Here is a 20,011-nt window from a genome sequence, read left to right as displayed (position 1 = left end):
CCACTCTAGTGAGGATCTGGAATGTTTAACCAAAACTCCATCTGGAGTTTAAACCAAATGTTTAACCAAAAGGCCATCCAGACCCCAACCTGCAGAATTATCTGGTGCCTCTCATTTTGGGTCTATTCAAGACTCCTTAGTAGAAATTGCATTGCACTTGTTGGTTTTCTCTGGTCTAAAAACACAGTTATTTTTTTATCTTTACAATTTAGTTGGTATCTCTTCTACTATGGTATCACATATATTTTCTTTGTTTTTATGGAATTATTCCTCTTTTATTCTTTACTTATATTTAGCTAATTTCAGAAATAATAGCTATCTTCATAAGCTAATCCGCAATGTCCTTACTTTGCTGTTTAAGTCATTTTTACTGGAGCATTGAACTTACAGTTAATAGCACATTCTTTGATGACAATGGTGGGATTCTGAGTTGGCAAAGAAGAGAAAACAGAAAAATTAGATTATAGAATAAGCATAAGGAAAGCATTTTTTACTGCTATTACTTTCTTTGTTGCATATCTTATTTTTTTCTCTAAATTAATGAAGCTGTATTCCCAGTACTATCTCCTTATTTTGATTAATAATACATTTGCAGTCAGTGGAGAGAGAGGGCAGAGAGGAATTGTAACTATTCCATTTCCTCCATGTAGTTTCTTTCTTTTCTTGGAAAGTGTCATCCACCAAATGCCCTTTTACACTATTTATACTGAATATGTTCTACATCTGTCTCAGGAAGCTGTAAAGTAGGAATCACGTGTGAATGAAATGGAACCATCAGCTATAGAATGCTGGAAGAGAAAAATATCTTAACAGAGCAAGCTGAGGGTGACCTGTGACTGTTAGGACAGCAGTTAGGACTGTTCAGTGATCTATAGGGATTATTTCTTCTCATATTCTGTTCTAGTTGTATTCTAATTGATTTGCTTATAAGCCATAAAGACCAAAGTTGAGTAACTTAAGATTTTAAGAGGGGAATTCCATGGGAGAATATTGGGCTGCTCAGAAAGGTGAAGCTGGGGACTAAGTTTAGAGACTGGGCAGAAGGTGGGGCTCCTTAGGGAGCCTGGACGCAGGGCCCACTCACATTGTCTTCTGGGCAATACCATGGGAACTCCAACCTTGTCTTCTTGCTTGCATCATTTTGCACAAGATTCCCAGTCCCCAAGTGTCCTCTTGGCTACGTCTTTCTCAATCACCTGCCCTTGCCTGTCTCTGCCTGAAGGGTAGAGGTATCTTGCTGAAGGAACTTCCAGAGAGCCTCTCCTCCCATCCCACCTGCTTGCTCTGTGGAGAACCTGTTACTCTGATTGTGATGCCACCAGACTCCCCGCCATGGGGTGGAGCCATTCTCACAGGGGAAGGGGTAGTTCCTAGAAGGAAACCTGAGCACTGTAAATAAGGAAGAATGGCTGTTGGAAAGGCAAAATAACAGGCAACTACTGCACACTATTATCTTCTCTTTCTATACAAATCTATCAGTAATCATTGCAAGGATGAGAAAACATCAGACTTATGAATAGAACAAACAATCATTTGGATCATTATCTGTTGTCTTTAAGCCTCTTCTGTCTTGGAAAACTCCATTCTTAACATCTTGCTAAAATATGACTGTCCTGCTCTCCACAGGAGTGAGTGTTCCTCTGTGCAGACTCTCTCACCTCTGCCCGATGCTCTTCAGTATCTCCTGAAGTACCTTGAACCCAAATCAGTTTGCTCATTATACTTGCCATTGAAAATATGTGATCTTGAACAAGTGATACTCATGAAAGCAGTCTGCACAACATTATATTGCTCATCACTGTGTTTCTTTTTTTAACAAAAAAAAATCAACATTGAAAACTTGAATATTAAAATTTTAAAAACCTGGGCTAAGAACATGTTCTCCAAACAAGACATTTTTAAGTGTGAATTGAGATTCCTAGTTACAAACCCTCATATTTGTAAAGTAGATAACTTCCTTATTTGACTGTCAGAACAACTGTGTGAGCTTCGCATTAGACTCCCTAATGCACAAATGAAAAAGAGGTAGAAAAATTAAGAAATTTGCTCAAGAATTTGCTAACAGTGAACAAAAGAGCAGGATTCAACCCTAATTTTCTAAAAGTATGCTAGACGTTTGTTTGTAAAACTGAGGAAGGCATGGAGAGGGTGGAAAAAGTTGAAGAATCACCACTTGAGATCTTTACTTCAAATTGTGTGTTATATTCATTCATTCAGTCAGTACTTGTTGAGCCCAACTGTGTGTCACTCTTCTAAGTACTGAAGGTATATCAGTAAGCAATGGTAAACAAATCTCCTTCCTGTGGAACTTGCATTTCAGTGGGTGAAGAGGAATGAATAAATGAACAAAATATATATTATGGTTGATGATGATGAATGCTATACATAAAAATACAAGGAAGAGACTAGGGACTGTTCGATTGGTGGCTTTAGTGAGGGTAGCAATTTTCTTTTTTTTCTTTTTCTTTTAATTGCTGTTCAATTACAGTTGTCCCCATTTTCTCACCATTACTCTTTTCTGCTCTACACACCCCCAGCTCCCACATTCAATCCCTACCTCATTGTCTTTGTCCATGAGTCCTTTATATATGTTCCTTGAGGATCCTTCCCCTTCTTTCCCCCATTATCCCCCTCCCTGGTCACTGTCAGTTTGTTCTTTATTTCTATGTCTCTGGTTCTATTTTGCTCACTTGTTTGTTTTGTTGATTAAACTCCACTTATAGGTGAGATCATATGGTATTTGTCTTCCACGGCGTTGTTTAAAGAAGTCCAAAAAGTTCCCGCTGAGAATATAGCATTTGAATAATAGCCTGAGAAAGGTGACATGATCTTCACCCTTGTCTGAGGAAGAGCATCCTAGGCAATGGGAATTGTCACAGCCACGGAACTGGCAGTGACCTCGGAACGCTGCAGATGGCTTGTTGAAACATGAGAAAAACATACACAGAGACAACCAGGTCCTGTGGTGTGGGGAAATAGGAACAGAATGGCCACACTCTCTAGTGGGGAGAGTGCCATGGCCATCCTCCCTAGGGGAGAGTGCCCTTAAGGGAGAATGTGCCATTCTCCCACCCAAGCAGGCTTTTATTGGGTTCGTTTGCATAAGAATTCAGGTAGAGCTCATTGCTCATTGCCAGGAAGAGAGGATCAAACAATAGGTAGCAAGGAAGTCTGAGGGCCTATTTTGAGTCAGGGTCAAATAGCTAAAGAGCTGTAAAAAACTTTAAGGAACAAACTTACTTCTTCCTTGGACCCTTATTTAATTGAGAACATTCTAAACAAAGCAGGTTTCACAGGATTTTATATACACTTTCTCAGGCCTAATCACCCAGGGAACCAGCCCTTTCCAGCACAGGGCTGCACCACCCTCTGTCATTGTTTCAGGCTTAGGTGGAGCAAGGGAAGTAAGTCAGCCAAGAAATTAGAAGATTTTTCTCACAGACAATGAGGACTCAGGCTATGTCAAAGCCAAGAGGCGAAGGTCCATCACCCCCTTTTGCTGTAGCCCCCAAAGTCCTTCCTTGGGGCCTCCCACATGATCGTGCCTGTCTTAGATCGTTCCCCCCTTGGGGAATCTTACCCATCATTGGCTAACCAACCAAGCATTGGGGGCCAGGCAGAGTGAAGTAAAAGGAGCAGAAGCAGTGCTCCTGCCAGGGAGATAAGCTTTTGTCTCCTTGCTGGCTTATGGTCCAAGGTCGTTCCCTCAGCCTTAGCCTTGGTGGGGGTTACAGCTTTTGGTACCAGGCAGGGTGGTTCCCAACAGGGCCTATCAGGTGCAAAGGCTGTGAGCAAGCATATTATAAAAGAGTGTTATGACTTGACCTTTCTAAAGGACTACTCTGGTTGCTGCCGGGCAAACAATAGACTGTGGTAGAGTATGGCAAACTTGAGGTGGGGGTGACATTTAGGAGGCCACCTCAGTCATCTGGAACAGAGAAGATGGTGACCCAGATCAGGACAGGAGCATAGAAGACATCAAGAAGCTGTCAGACACTAACTCTGTTTTGAGGGCCATGCCACAGGATTTGCCATTGGTTCGAATGTGGTGTATGAGAGAAAAGACGAAGTCAAGCACGACTTCATTTGGAGTTAGGTGGAGCCAGATGTGGGGGGAAATCATGAGTTTGGTTCTGAAAAAAGTCAAATTTGAGGAACTTATTAGATGGCTAAGCATAGATGTTGCAAGGACAGTTGGACTTCCGTGGAGAGATGGGGCTAAAAAATATATTTGCAAAATGTATGCATTTCAGTGATATTTAAAGCCATCTGTTTGTATGGAATATCAAAAAGGAAAACATAGATAAAGAAAAGATGAAGTCCAAAGTCTAATCCCTGGGTAATCCCAGAGCTAAGAGACTAGGACCAGGGAGGTTAGAGAAAACCAGGAACTTGTAGAGTCTTGGAAAACAAGTAAAGAAAGTACTTCAATCAAGATACGTGCAGATGATAAGTCCAGTAAGAGGAGAACTAAACCATTGATGACTGGGACTGAGCAGCACTACTGACCACAAAAAGAGCAGAGGCAGAGTGTGTGTTTGGCGTGGAGGGTCAGGGATGGGGAGGCTAATAGAGCAGTTCAAGGGAGAATGAAAAAAAGAGGAGTTGGACAGAGAATATAGGCCATTCTTTTAATAAATTTTTAGTAAAGGGCTGCAAAGGCATAGCAAGTATCTTGAAAAGAAAGCACCAAGAGGAGAGCAGGAACCAAATGAAGGTCATTTAATATGGGAGAAAGTGAAGCCCTTTCTATGCTGCAGGAAGAAGTCTAGAAGAAAAAGAAAAGTACTTCCTACAGAAGAGGGAGGGAGAACGGTTACATCAATGTTTTGAAGCAGAAGAGGGTAACCAAGTAAAGTGGTGGCCTTTTCCAGGAGAATATAGGGTCCATCCATAGTAACAGGAAAGAAAACAGAGCAAATGGACTTAGATGAAGGCAAGTATAGTGGCAGACTTTAGAGAAATTCTTTTTGGACCAATTCTATTATCCATGGAATAGAAGAAGTGCCATCAGTGGAAATATAGAAGTGTTTCTCAGAGAGAGCTATGTTTTAAATATGAGATTATAAAGGCTTTATTATCATAATGACAGAGTCTGAGATATTTGAGAAGTCACTAAATGAGGGTAGAGAGGAAGACCAGGAGAAGAATCAAAGACCCGAGAATGAACCTTTGCCTCCTTGTGCCATTACTGCCAGCTCTTCCTGGATGATTTGTCCTCCACCTGACACAACCCTACACTACACCTCCAAAAGAACCACACAATAATGGAGTTCTTCAGTTAGCTAATTCAACCGTGCTCCTAGATTTTTGCAGGGATTTCTCATCGCTCATATTTCAATTCAAATATGTTTTTCTTAGATACCACCCCAGATGATCTGTTCTGGTCTGAATGTTTTTGTCCCCTCAAAATTTGGAACTAGTCTCATAATATTTCCATGTCTCGGGTTTCTTTTTTGCATGCAAAAGTAGGAGACTAACATTTTTTAAAGAGGTAATTATTCATCTCCATTCCTGCTCTCAAACATTAGGATGGTTTACAACTACATGGATTACAACTACATGTATTCAAGTTTAAGTGTTATACTCAATGCCCTCCTAGTTGTTCTTTGGACATAGCCTTGTTGAGACTGAGCATTGGCACCTGGTTCCCAGTCCCTTCCTCATCACTTCATCTTGGTGTTTGTCTTAGTTTCCTGTGGCTGCTGCAACAAATTATCACAAACTTGGTTCCCTAAAACAATAGAAACTTATTCTTTCCCAGTTGTAGAGGTCAAGTCCTAAATCAGTATCACAGAGCTGGAATCAAAGTGTCCACAGGGCTGCGCTCCTTCCAGAGGCTCTAGGGAAGTATCCCTCCCTTGCCTCTTTCAGCTCCTAGTGCCTGCTGGCAATCCTTCCCTTGTGGCTGTGTCCCTCCAATGTCTGCATCCCTCTGCATATCACCTTCTCCTCTTCATCTGTCTGTTTCAAATCTCCCTCTTCCTCCTTTGCCTACACGTGATTACATTTAGGGCTCGCCCTTGTAATCCTGCATCATCTCAATGTTCTTAATCACATCTGCAAAGACCCTGTTTTAATATAAGGTAACATTCAGAGCTCCCAGGGATTAGGATATATATGTCCTTCCAGGACAGAGGTTAATTTTTCAGCCTACCCCAGTATTTAAAAAAATATATTTCTATAGTCAGCATCATATTTATTGACTTAAAATTTCTGGAGCAATCTGTATTTGTTAAAATAAATGAAGGCATGCTGTGGTGACAATAACAAAACAACCTGAAATTTCAATGGCTTCACAAATGAAAGATTATCTCCCGCTCATATGCCAGTATCACGTGGAGGTGAGGACTCTGCTCTATCACATCCTTCAAGGACTCAGGCAACCTCCACCTTGGGACTCCACTCTCCACTTGGTCCTTGACCCCCTTTCCAGTCAGTTGGCAAGTAGGGAAAGAGAAAAAAAATCATACATATGCAGTTGTAAGATGGATACTAGTAGCCCCTGCTATAGGAACCTTTTGGCACCTTTTGTAACAACAGAAAATTGTAATGGTGGGAAATTGTAACCTGCCCAAGCATTCTTTTGACATAGTTTCCGTAAGTGCTGACTCTGACCAACATGTAGCTTGTAGATGAACAGTATGTCTGTATAATAATCCTAGGAACTAACTTCAAAAGATACAGACTCTGATCCTAGGCATCCCAGCTCCAGGAGATTTTCTGACCTTCAACCATGGAGCCAGGATGATGTAAAACCAGGGTGACGTGAAGCCAGGATGATGCACGCAGGGCCATCACTTGCCTTTCTGACTAGACTGTGCTAGTCTGCATGTAGAGATCTCTTCAACCCCCTTCCTTCATCTCTTTTTCTGTGCCCCTCTCCTTCCTTATGAAAACCTCTGCCTGGACCAAGATGGGAGAGATGGGGTTTGAGACATGAGTCTCCCATCTTCCAGATGGCTGGCATCTGCAAATAAACTACTTTCCTTTACATCAGCACCTGCCTCTCCAGTATTTGCCTATGTAACAACAGGCAGCCAGACCCACTTTTGGTTACACTTTTTCATTCTTCATGGGGTGGACTGTTTTTCTTTAAAATGTTCACTGCCCCATCCTGGGATGCCACACCCTTTGGTGCCCTTCCTTGGAGGATGACTGTATATCTATACCCTGTTGAACTCAAGCATGGACATAAACTTGCTTTGGCCAGTAAAAGGTAAGCAGAAGTCACAACTCTGGTCAACCAAGTGTGGCCTTGGTCAGGACTCAGTCACATGTCTACCTCTACCTTTAAAATGGGCCAGTAAATGTCTAGCCATTTGATCAAATGTCTAGCCATATGATCAAGAAAATGTGAACAGAAATGTTGGTGAACCTCAGCACTCTCTGCTACAATGATTAGTCATCTTACAGATGCCTCTGCCTTCCTCCCTGTAGGAGATTATATTGTGTACAAAAGATTTGCTGTTCCTCCCTCCCTATAGCGTCCCTCCTTGAGGGAAGATTATACATCTTCACCCTGTTGAACTCAAGCATGGCTGTATAGATTGCTTTGGCCAATGAAATATGAGCAGTTGTTATATCTGTCATTTTAGGAACTAGCACATGATCCAGCCATCTCTCTTTTCCTTCTGCCATGAGACAGGCAACTCCCAGATAAACGTGGCTCCATCTATCTCCTGGGTCTGGCACGGAGCAGAGCTACAGAAAACACACCGTGGCCATGTTGCATGAGTTAGAAATTAAACTCTGAATTTCTAAACCACTCAAATTTTGGGATCTTTTGTTAACACAATATAAGCTGAGAAATGTACTTCATCAGTTCTCAGAGTTTATCAAGAAGTCCATGAACTAGAAATGAGCCAAACTTCAAGAAAACAGCTAGAGATTCTCTTGCAGTCTTCTCACCTCTCTCACCCATCCGAGGCTCCTGAATGTGTTTTTACCTTCTCGGATGGTTTCCATTTTTTTCTTTAAAATTTCATTTCTTTCTTTGTTTTTTCTATATATTTCTCTATCTTTGTCAAAATCACTAAAAATGTTCTATAAGCACTTAAGCAGAATTGGAAACATAAATTTACAAACTTGTCATTTCTGTATCTAAGACTATTTAATATTTTAATACTCTGCTTCAACAGTGTGCTGCAGCTGACTTGTATCAGCTCGCAGAGTGGACTGTTAACTTTTCAGGAATTTTGTGAATGGTTGTTAAACACGGCCATTATGAAAAATTAAATTACATACACTCAATTATATAACTTTTATTGAAAACAAAGTGATGAATAATTTAAAACCCATCACTTCCTGATATTTTCACTAAGGTTTACGTTTACTGGGCCTCCTGAGGTTGACTAGGATATCTGTATGGTGAAAATAGCAGGTAATGATGTGCCATTATGCATTTCTGTAAAGCTCTGCATTTAGTGATTTCACATTGGTAGCTTGAAATTAGGTGTGGTGGTAGTATTCACAGCACAAGAATCGGGATGCTTTAAATATCAGGGCTATTTTTAAAACTTTAACCAGCACCCCACTATATATACATACTACTCCTGAAATCACCTTAAAGAGATATAAATTTTCAGACTAAAGCTAAGCAAGACTCAAGGGGTTGTTTTTAGAGAAATACATTCTCTTATGTTTCAGGAGATGCTTTCTATACCTTCAATAAAGATATTTGTGAAATATCAATTTTCTCCATTAAAATATGTCTGATTTCATGGGAAAACCTTGATGTAAGAACTAAACAGCCTGAATCAGATGTAAGTTTGTTAGAACTAATTCACTACTCAAGAAAAGAGATCAGCAGAAAATAAAGTGAGATCAAACTTAATACCACTAATAAGATGATTGAATTTTCTGGTAGGGTTAATTCTATTGTAATAATGAAGAGGAACCAGACCACTGGAGGGAAGCAAGCTTTTACTATATAGAAAAGTGTTTACATTATGTATACCTATTGCTGTCATTTCACTTTGTTTGAAAAAACCAAGACTTTCATCAACTAATCATCTTCCTTATCTTCTTATTCTGGCTAATTAGTAATTATAAATCACCTATTTTACAACAGGATCTAGGACACAATAAAAAGTTAAATCAAGCTGGGCTGAATGCCCAGAAAAATTAAAAATTTAGTTTAACACTCTTGGGATTTCTATGTATGTCTGTGTGTCTATGATTGGTTTAATAGACATAACTAATTGAAAATAAAAGATAAAATATCTAGAAATTAAACCTCAAGTAATGTTAGTAGGAGACAAGAAAGCATTTTTTAAATAGAAATTCAATGGACAAAAAAAAAGTCTAGCAATTAATTTAATTCAAGATTTCTTTGAAAGAAATTTAACATCTTTAACTTGCCTGCATTGAAAATTAATACCTAGACACAGAAAACTTACTCCTTACACTCAGTACTAAGAAATGTGGTTATTAACGGAGGCAGGGATAGAAAAACTTGTAGGGGATGGAAAATAGGAGCTAAATAATAAAAGGAAAGTGATAAATAAGGGTCTAGCAGGTGGAGACTGATACAGAGTAGAAAGAGAAAGAGAAAACGTAGGGAACGTACAGTATTTAGAATACACTTCAAGGAATACTGTTGGACTATGAGTACCACAGGAAGTTGTCTCTTTGCCTTTGTGCAGTTGCCTAACCACTCCCCTCAGCTGTTTGTGTATAAGCTTCTTGAAGGCCATCTTTACTTTCATTTTTCAGTGTCTCGTGCTCCACTCTACTGACAGTGACACCCCATAGTTTCTCACCTAATTAGTTACTATTCACCCTGGAAATATCAGAGACTCTGCCTCGAGTGGGCCAAACCAGAAAAGCCAAACCAGTGAGAATGCATACACTAGAATTATCTATGACCACAGCAGTATTTCCATATTAGACGGTTGCCAAAAGAAATTCTACCCAAAAGGAGAATCAGCCAAAGAGCAGGAGAATCCATACCTTGGCCTGGGATAAAAAGGGTTATAATTGTACATGAGACCTGCACTATACAGTATGGTGGTTGTGACATGGTTTTGTTTTTGTTTTTAGTGCTGGCTGGACCCAGTTTTAAGGCCCTATTTGGAGGCCGATCAGTTCTTCTTGAGGAGCTAAGTCCACACCTGCTCACTCTTACACTCCAGGGCCACTAATCACCTTAATCATCCCAGGGCCAGATACCAAACTAGTCAGGAGAGATCCGATGTTCTGGCACCTGTGAAATTATTCACATTAGCCAATCCACAGGCATTTGAACACTTAACTAACCACCCCACTGGACACACAGAAACTGTACCCTGCAGCCCCAGCTTGCTATTACCTTGTGCCTGATGCAATTTCCTGTGTGGCCCTGCGTGGCTGCCTTCTCTCATTTGGAGCTGTAAGTAACAATAAGTGTTGCCTTTCATCTATCCAAATGTCTTAGTGCTACATCCTGCCATCAAAAGAATCTTTAAATCTCATAAAACAATTGTCACATTTGGAAAGAAAAAGATATGGACATAACCTAACCAATCACATGAGATATATTTTAATCAATATTTTTACCAATATATTTTCTTCAGTTTATTTACCAATATAAAATAACTTTGACCTTGACAACTGAAGTAGTTGAGACATGGCTCAGCAGTCCACATCTGTTGCCTCTCAGTGTCATTCTCTCCTTGTAGCCCCTAGTCAGAGGAGAGGAGCTCCAGGAGGAAGAATTGAAAAGTTGAGAGAAAGAGCAGGCTAGACTTTAAACTCATCCATCACTCTCGTGATTATTGCTATCTTTAATCTCCCAAAACCCATCCTAATACTCTAAGATTTTGAGAGTCAAAGAAGCATTTTGGTCTGTTCTAGGAGAGAGAGGTAGGGAACCACTAGCAATTGGAAAGTAATTCCACCATCATTTTTAATAACCCCTTAATTTCCTTGAGCTTTACTTCCTCCTCTATAAAACCTGAATAGCCTCTAATCTGAGGTGATTAGATTAATAAAGATGACCAATGCACAGCAGTTAGTCTAGTTCTTGAAACAATAACTTTTGACTCAAGTTCAGATCCCTCTTCCTCACTTTTAAGATCAGTTTCCCAGTTCCTTTCACCATCAATTTCCTTAGCTACACATCTAGCCTTGTTCCCAGTCACTGCAAATGCTTCCAAATCCAAACCACCTAGCTCGTGCTTCTGACAGCACCCTAAACATGCCATTCTCAGGCTCACTACTATGGCTTTTTGGTTCCACAGTGAGCTCCTGGAAGTCTGTTAAAGAAAACACCTTACTCAATTTTCAAGGCTCAAATATATGTCTTCTATAAGACTTTCTTTTCTCTCTTCAAGGTTTTCTTTACTTGTCCCTTTATTTCTTGCTACCTTCTTTGTACTCGTATCATGTTTTATTGATACCATACAGTCTGGAAACTCATTTTATACCCCCTGCCATTTTATAAACCTTATTAAGGCAAAAGCAATCCATTCATTTCTTTTGGTGGCTTAGCAGTTGGTACTAAAGGTATTCATCAAAAGTTTAGGCATGAAAATAAGATGCCTACAGAGAAAGCTGCCATTGACAGAAGTTTTACCTGATGTCCGGCACATGCCCTTTACATGTAATCATCACCCGAAAGAGCTATCATGATGGTTATGAATTACTGCCATTTAAAGATGAGGAATCTGTGACTCCTCAAAGTCATGTGTCCAGGGCTGCAGCATCAGTGGGCTCAGTGACAACCACTCGCTGACAGTCTGCCTCCTCCAAGCGCACTACAGTCGACCAGACACCTTAGTCTTTCTTCTCTTCCTTCAAGAGTCTAAGTGCATTCCTGTCTTAGATCCCTTGCACCCTTGGTACTTTCTCCTTAAAAGGGTCTTCCTCCCTAAAATCTTCACATCACTGCCTCATTATCATGACTAAGGTCTCAACGGAATGTTATCTCCTCCAAGAGACCTTCCCAACCACACGAGAAACAGAAGTCCCCAATTAACCCACAATATCGCCCTATTTAATCTTACCCATGACACTCATGAAGGCCTTAATTTACCTGTTACCGTTTACTAGTTCTAAATAAAAGAAAAGTCCAGCTATCACAGAATTCTGTACATTATATTTAGTCTACCCAGGCAAAGGTTTGCTCCCTCTCTTTCAGATTTACTTCTTCCAATTATGAACCCGAGTCAGAAAAGTGTTTAATATCATTCATTTCTAATTAAAAAATGTGTTCACTCTTTCTGTTCTACTTGCTTTTTAGTAATATTTTTATTTGCAGTCAAATACATAATAAATTCTTTAAGTTATAAAAATGTTTATGAGGCATATGAAAATGCTGTCTTTGTAGGAAGAAAATGGCATAATATTGGCAATTTCATAAGGTTCAGCCAAACGGACAAGCTTTAGAGACTGCTCATCTCTAGACCCTGGTAGCAGTTTTCTGGACCCCAGATAGCTGCCCTCTAAGTTAGCAAGCTTGGGGAAAAATTCCCTTCTACGATTGCATACTTTTCTACACAAACCAAACATACTTTCTACAATCAAAATAAAAGGCACATGCTGAAAGGAGTCCTGGTTTACCTTTATTACATTTTTACAGGAGTATAAGTTGTGAAATAGTAAAATGTTAGTCTGATTGTGTAGATAAAAAGGGGAAAATACGTTGAAATAGGCATGGTTAATGGTTTCTTTTTAAAAGCAAAGTCTAACTATAGGCACATACACAGTGAGACTCAGGGCGTCCATCAACCTGAGAAAAAGTTTTCTGGTCTGAGTATTGACATGCAAGATAGTGGTAGAGCTCACGATAATGGAGCAGCTTTGCTTCTAGAGTGGTGCTTTTAACTGGGACTTCACAGACGTGTGTGAGGTTTCCAAAGGGAAAATAACAGATCAAAAAGGACTAGAGATCTGGAGTTCAGAGGCACTATTTTTTCTAGGAAAATATGTGGAATTTTCCTATAGGTCACTAGATTGCACTAACTTTAACTTCAGACAACTCTCGATTATTTGTGGAGTATCTATCCAATTTGTAGCACTATTTTTAATTCTCGCCTAGTATTTACCTAATCACTGATGTACTTCTGAACTAGCTCCCATTCCTGAATAGCTACCAGCATGGATTCAAGGAGTAACAGCTTAAATAAATTCAAATTAAGAAAGCAAATCTTCCCACCTTACAAGTGTATAACAACTCTTAACATTTTGAAATTTTTTATTATGTTAGACTTTTTTGTGACTCTATATTCCTTCACTAAGGATGTGATTTACCATCTTTATTTTGAATGTTCTAATTCAACATTCCAAATGATACAATACATGTGGATTTGAGGAATACTTAGTAACAGGTAGGTATCATAGCATAAGTTTAATACTGCTTGGTTTAGGTTATAATCATGGCTTACTGAAATAAAACAGTAAACTTCCCCACTCTTCAGTCTCATAAAAATCAGAACAAAAATTCTTAATAAAAATACCTGCATATGAATAATATTGCCGACAACTATATTTAAAATGTAAAACAAAATCAAAAGAAATAAAAAGGAAACCTAACACTGATTAAACTATAGTTCATTGAAGTTATTGATTAAACCACAGTTCATATCAAGTGAAAAGGATTCTTTCCAACTCACAGAATATTTTCATATTTAAGTATTTCATGAGTTTGTCCTCAATCTGGGCTTTCATACTTTTGAATTTAAAAAGCCTGGCACTGGCAAATTTTTTGTGCTCAGCTAGAAGCAACACAAAAATCTTCTTGAGGAGGATTCTTCACAGGTGGGTACTTTGAAAGCCCTCCTGGAGGCAGAGCCTGGTACCTGGGGCAGAGAGCAATGTGTGGAATTGCTTGCAGGAAACAGAAGAGAAATTCCTTTGTGATATGGTTTGGTTTTCATGTTTGAGGTTGGGGGCAATGCTAGAAAGACATGGGGGAAACACACAAGCTTTGTGAAGCTGTGTGCTGTGTCATATGTTGTTATGGGCTGCGTTGCCCCCCCCCTTTCATATGTTGAAGTCCTATAGTGCAGTACATAAGAATGTGACCTTATTTGCAAATAGGGTCTTTACATCACAAATTAAGTTAAAATGAGGACATTAGGATGGGTCCTATTCCAGTACTACTGGTGTCCTTGTGAAAAGGAGACATTTGGACACAGAAATGCATACAGTCATGAACAATGCCTATTTCAAAATGTAATGTGTACATGAAGATGGCCATCTACAGATCTTTCCCTCATAGTTGTCGGAAGCCAACCTTGCCAACAACTTGGTCCTGGACTTCGAGCTTTCAGAACTGCAAGACAATAAATTTCTGTTGTTTAAGACACTTAGCTCATAGTCCTTTGTTACGGCAGCTCTAGCCTGGCATAGGGGTGTCAGACCCTGGTCCATCTCCATAACAAAATCTTCAGTGAAATCTACATTGCACATTCATTCTTTTAGTGCAAAGGAATTATTTCTGGGAAATATAAAGAGCTTCTGAATCTTGGATATTTGTGAGTGTGTGATAAAGAAATACAAACTGACAGCCGACACCTGAAGTATTCTGCTCTCTCCTTACCTCACAGTGTACTATGAAAATGCACAATTGAAAGTAAATTGTGTAGCTTCTTCTAGTCGTCCTCTTCTTTGTACCCACATTTCTTATCCCCCTTTCTAAGTTACAGGCTTTCTACTTATGCAGCACCATGTAGTAGAAAGAGTCTGAAATTTAAAATTAGTCAAATGAGTATTTAAATGCCAACTCTGCCACTTATAAGTTACTTAAATTCTCTGAGCCACAGCTTTATGATGTATAAAACAGTGATAAAACTTGTAAAACATCCTTTTAAAAATTAACAAATTGAATCCAGCAAAAGCATATTATGACCAACTAAGGATTATTTCTAGAATGCAAAGATGGTTTGATCCTAGGAAGTGAAATAATAGAATTCATTATCTTAATATGTCAATGGATAAAAATAATATACCCATCTCAATAAATATACAAAAAGGATTTAATAAAATTCTATAAAAGTTCAGAATAAAAAGTCTTAGTAAAATAAGAATTGGACAAGAGTTTCTTACAATGATTTGAAAACCTGTCATATACCAGCATTTAGTATACTGCTCAATGACAGGGATTAGAGCCATCTCTATTAGAACCAGTATAATTAAAGGATGCCTGTTAACATCTTTCTGGAAATACAAGCAGTGAAATCATTAAGCAGGGGGAAATGATAAATATTAAAGGTGAGGTAGCAAATCTATCATATGACTGTCTACTTATACAATACAAAAGGACACAGATTAAATTTGACTACAGATATTAGGGAAGTTAAAAATATGGCTAGTTACAAAATTAAGATATGCAACTCAATTCTTTTCCTAGATAATAACCTTTGGGAGTCTGGAAGTGAAAAACTATTTCATTCACAATACAACCAAAATATAAATGCCAAAGGAAAAATATTTAAGATACACAATATATTTATTTAAAAGTTACAAAATTTACTAAGGAGAATAAATAATATGTAAATAAATTGAGACACCATGTGCATCTTACATGATACCCCAATATTGGAGAGATTTCAGGTTTCTCAAAATTAATGTATAAATGTAACACAATCACATGCATATTAGTATGAGTTAAATGCACAAAGACAGCTGAGTTTGAATTCCAGATCCATTTCCTACTAACTATGAGACATTGGACAAGTAACTTAACCTCACTGAGCTTATTTATGCAGCTTTAAAATAGTCATAAGAAAATATCTAGCCCTGGCCAGCTGGCTCAGTTTGTTGGAGCATTGTCCCATACACCAAAAGTTTGGGGGCTCAATTCTGTGTCAGGGTACATCCCCAGGTTGCAGGTTCAGTCCCTGGTTGGGGCACATACGGGAGTCAGCTGATCAATGTTTCTTTCTCACATCAATGTTTCTCTCTCTCTCCCCCACCCTTTCTCCTTTTAAAACTAATAAACATCCTTGAGTGAGGATTTAAAAAACAAAAAAGAATATCCATCTTGTAAAATTTCTGGGGAGATTAAATAAAGCAGTGCATCTAAAATCTTTAGCACTATATCTATACTCTGGTTAGAGATTAATAATTTGGAATATTTTAATTATTATTATTTTACCCTGAGCAGGGGTTCTAAATACTTTCTATAAAGATCAAGGTGGTAAATATTTATGACTGGTGGCAATTTCAATGTATCAAAAAGTTTAAAGTAGGTATTTTCTTTAACCAAGAAATTCTATTTTTAGGAATATTTTCTAAAGATATAATCAGAGACATTCTCATATGTTTGAATACATACATTTATCAATGGATATTTATAATATTGAAAAAAATCAATAATTACTTAAATGTCTAACCATAAAGGACAGTTAAATAGATTACAGTGTCTCTATACAATGGAACCATATGCAAGTATTAAAAATAAAGAACAAAATAAAGAAACAGACTCATAGGCATAGGAAACAGACTGAAGGTTACCAGAGGGGAGGTGGGCTGGGAGGCTGGGTGAAAAAAGTGAAGGCATTTTGAATTACAAACTGGCAGATACAAAAGTGTCATGGTGATGTAAAGTATGGCATAGGGAATATAGTCAATACTATTGTAGTAACGATGTATGGTGCCAGGTGGGTACTTGACATATCATGGGGATTGCTTTGTAAAGGGTATGATTGTCTAACTACTATGCCATACAATACAAACTCATACAAAATAAAATTGAATGCAAACTGTAATAGAAAAGTAAAATTTTTTAAATGATAGATTATAAACTGCCCTTTTCAATTGAAAAACAGAAGATGAAAACAGTGTCATCAGTAACTCATAAAGGGAGCTGAAGGAAAAGCCAGGTAAATGACTCAGCACTTAGAAAACTTCATCCTGGCATAACTCTATGTCTCTCAATAAAAGGCTGGGCACCACTTTCAGTGGATACAACAGGAGAAAAACACCAACCACAAAGTACATTAGAATACTGACAGTCTACCAAGAAAAAATTCCTTCATTTTTAGGAATGCACTTTTTCAAAATGTTTTTTAAATATTGATATCCAATGTAATTTGTTTTTAGGTTCCCTTGTTATATTTAAAGAGCTAACAGTCCATTTAAGGCTAATGAAAAACACATGGAATTCACGAGTAGCATTATCTTTTCCTGGGAAGGTCCCTCAGTGGTCCAATCTTTCTTTTTCTTTTTCTTTTTCTTTTTCTTTTTCTTTTTCTTTTTCTTTTCCTTTTCCTTTTCCTTTTCCTTTTCCCTTTCCCTTTTCCTTCCTTCCTTCCTTCCTTCCTTCCTTCCTTCCTTCCTTCCTTCCTTCCTTCCTTCCTTCCTTCCTTCCTTCCCCCCTCTCTCAAAGAGCTCTTCTTTACCTTATTCATTTTATTATCAACAATTATTTATGGTGTTCTATGTCAGTTAATAGTCCATATTGCAGAATAAAACTATGAACTTCTCTTTTCTTTTGAGAAACCTTACATCCTACTCATAGAAATCAGAAATCCCCAGGGCAGATTTTCATTTTATAGAAGTAAATTTAACAGATGTAGTTATCTTATCTAAAGACTGGCTGGTCTAAACACTTTCAAAATTCATCCCCAGTAAGCAGTCCTTGGTGGTTTTAAAAAATCCAAGTCTTCAAGAGCTATTCATAGTTGTGTGTGAGTACTTCAAAACAATCACAAAGTGTTCCAGAGTAGCAGTTGGTTGAGTTTTAGGCATGAATGTTATAGTTTTCTGAGTAACCAGGAAGTACTCTTGGATCTCTCTCTCTCTCTCTCTCTCTCTCTCTCTCTCTCTCTCTCTCTCTTTCTCTCTCCCCCCCCCACACACACACGCACAGGCACAGGCACACACACACCCCTCCAAGGAACATTAATTCTCAGAAATATTCAGTTAAGTGAGCAGGGAAGCATATTTCTGACTGTCCCTTCCTTCTCTTATTTGTAAGTTGTTTCTTTCATCAAGGAGATTGAGCTTCACTGTAATTCTGGGAGAAGAAAATGTTCAGTAGTTGAGACATATTTCTCAAAGCTCTTAAGCTCTCAAATTTCTGGTAAAAATCCTTTCAAATTTTTAGACAAAGACTATTCTGAGGACTCAAATTTGATGACAATGATTTGTGTGGGTGCAGGTGGTAGGGGCAGGGGACTCTCTGAGGCACATGCACGTGGTGAAGAGGGACAGCCCTTTACCTCATTGGATGTGAAATGGAAGTAAGCAAATTTTAGGAAAGAAATAGTTGAAGGGGTGGAAAGGCAAGGTGGAAACAGGCAACTGCATTTTTTTTTCCTGTGGGAGGAAAAAGTATTATTTTGAGATTAAATTGCATTAGACTTGGCTACAATAAACTAAGTGTAATAAGCTTCACTTGGAGGAATCAGCTAGACTTTCTCTCGGCCAGATTGCACAACTCCAGGCACGGCATTCATGTGTGTTTCATATGAAGAGCATCCCCTAGAGCACAGTGCTATTTACATGGATTACAATGAGAGTGATGTTCTCTGGAGGTGCGTACATGGCAGGCAGTGGCAGCCAGTAGCCTTTGGAATAGCAATAACTTTTATTCTCATGTAAATTATTTGTAATTTTATTTTCTTTGGAGAGTCATCTACAATCAACCTTCTCCTTAAGCTGATACTAAGTCAAATGTCTTTTCACAAAGTTTTCAAAGGACTCTTCGCACTGTCAAAAGTTGGTTGGTCTATTTGTCAGTTTCCCCTCTTATGTCTGAGCCCTGATCTCTTTAACCCTGGTACCACAGTTGTCCAATTTCTTTATGCACGATGTATGCTCAGCACTTTTGGTTTGGGAAAGATTTTGTCAAAACTGGAAAAGAATAACCCTGTAAATTAAGTTTATCCACACCTTTCCTAGTAACTTCATTGACTTTTTGGCATAATTTCCTCCAACTACATCTATTTATAACCTCAAGATGCCCTCAAGTCTTTATTCTGCTGTCTGCTTGCAGCTGTTTAGATGCCCTCACTTTAGAACAAGACCATCTATTTCATTTCAATTCAGTTCATTTTTTATCCTCACTCGAAGACATTTTTTTATTGCTTTTAGAGAGAGAAGGAAGAAGAAAGAGAAATATCAGTCTGAGATATAAACACCAATTTGTTACCTACCATATGCAAATGGACCAAGAATTGTCCCCACCCAGATGGAGGATCAAACCCGCAGCCCAAGTATGTGCCCTGACTGGGAGACATCCACAACCTTTCACTTAGGGAATGATGCTCCAACCAACTGAACCACACCAGCCAGGACAACCACGTATTTTATCATCTAATAAATTTGTGACACTACAGACAAGTAGTATGTTACTTCTCCAAGGTAACTGGTAAGATTTTCAACCATTGGCCTCTGTGGGTAAAAGACTTATAAGCAATTCTACCCGGTAGTTGGATTTGAGGCATCTCAGCTGGCTGGTTGAGTAAGATAAATACAAATGTGAGATGCCTTTAATGTGAGATGCCTACATGGAAGGCTTCATTGCAGAGGAATCTATATTCAGGTATCCCTGCTAAAGTTAATGGCATTAAAAGATCTTACAAAAATGTACATCTTGATAGGCCCCCTTGCAAGCTATACTTTGCCTCAAATAACTATATGAAGTTGTGACTGAAATCTCCAACCTGGAGTGCCTGTGAAAATTTATAGTGCTCCATCATATCTTTATTAAGGTCCTAGCACTTGCTAATTTTGTTTTTAGTTTTCTTTTATGAGAGTTCCCCATATCCTTCCCCTTCTCTGTCCCTCTTCCCAACTGCCACTCAAACAAGTGTAACCAAGGAGAAAACAGAGACACCAGGACACCTAGGGATTTCTTTTTAAAATCCAGCTGTCCAAAGTCATGTGTGTCCTAGAGGTTAATTAGATGAGCACAGCTTATGGTTTGAAAAAATAAGAATTCCAAATAAATGCAATGGGTGGGGTGAAGAAAAACAAGACAGGATAATGGTAGGAAAAAGGAAAGAAAAAAAGAGAATGCAAAATGAGCAAACAGAAGTGGCAAGGCTACAAGACCTTTGGTATAATTCTTTGATGAGCA

The sequence above is a fragment of the Phyllostomus discolor genome, chromosome 11, assembly GCF_004126475.2.
Source record: "Phyllostomus discolor isolate MPI-MPIP mPhyDis1 chromosome 11, mPhyDis1.pri.v3, whole genome shotgun sequence".
In the NCBI taxonomy this organism is placed as follows: Eukaryota; Metazoa; Chordata; class Mammalia; order Chiroptera; family Phyllostomidae; genus Phyllostomus; species Phyllostomus discolor.
This window is presented reverse-complemented; position numbering follows the sequence as displayed.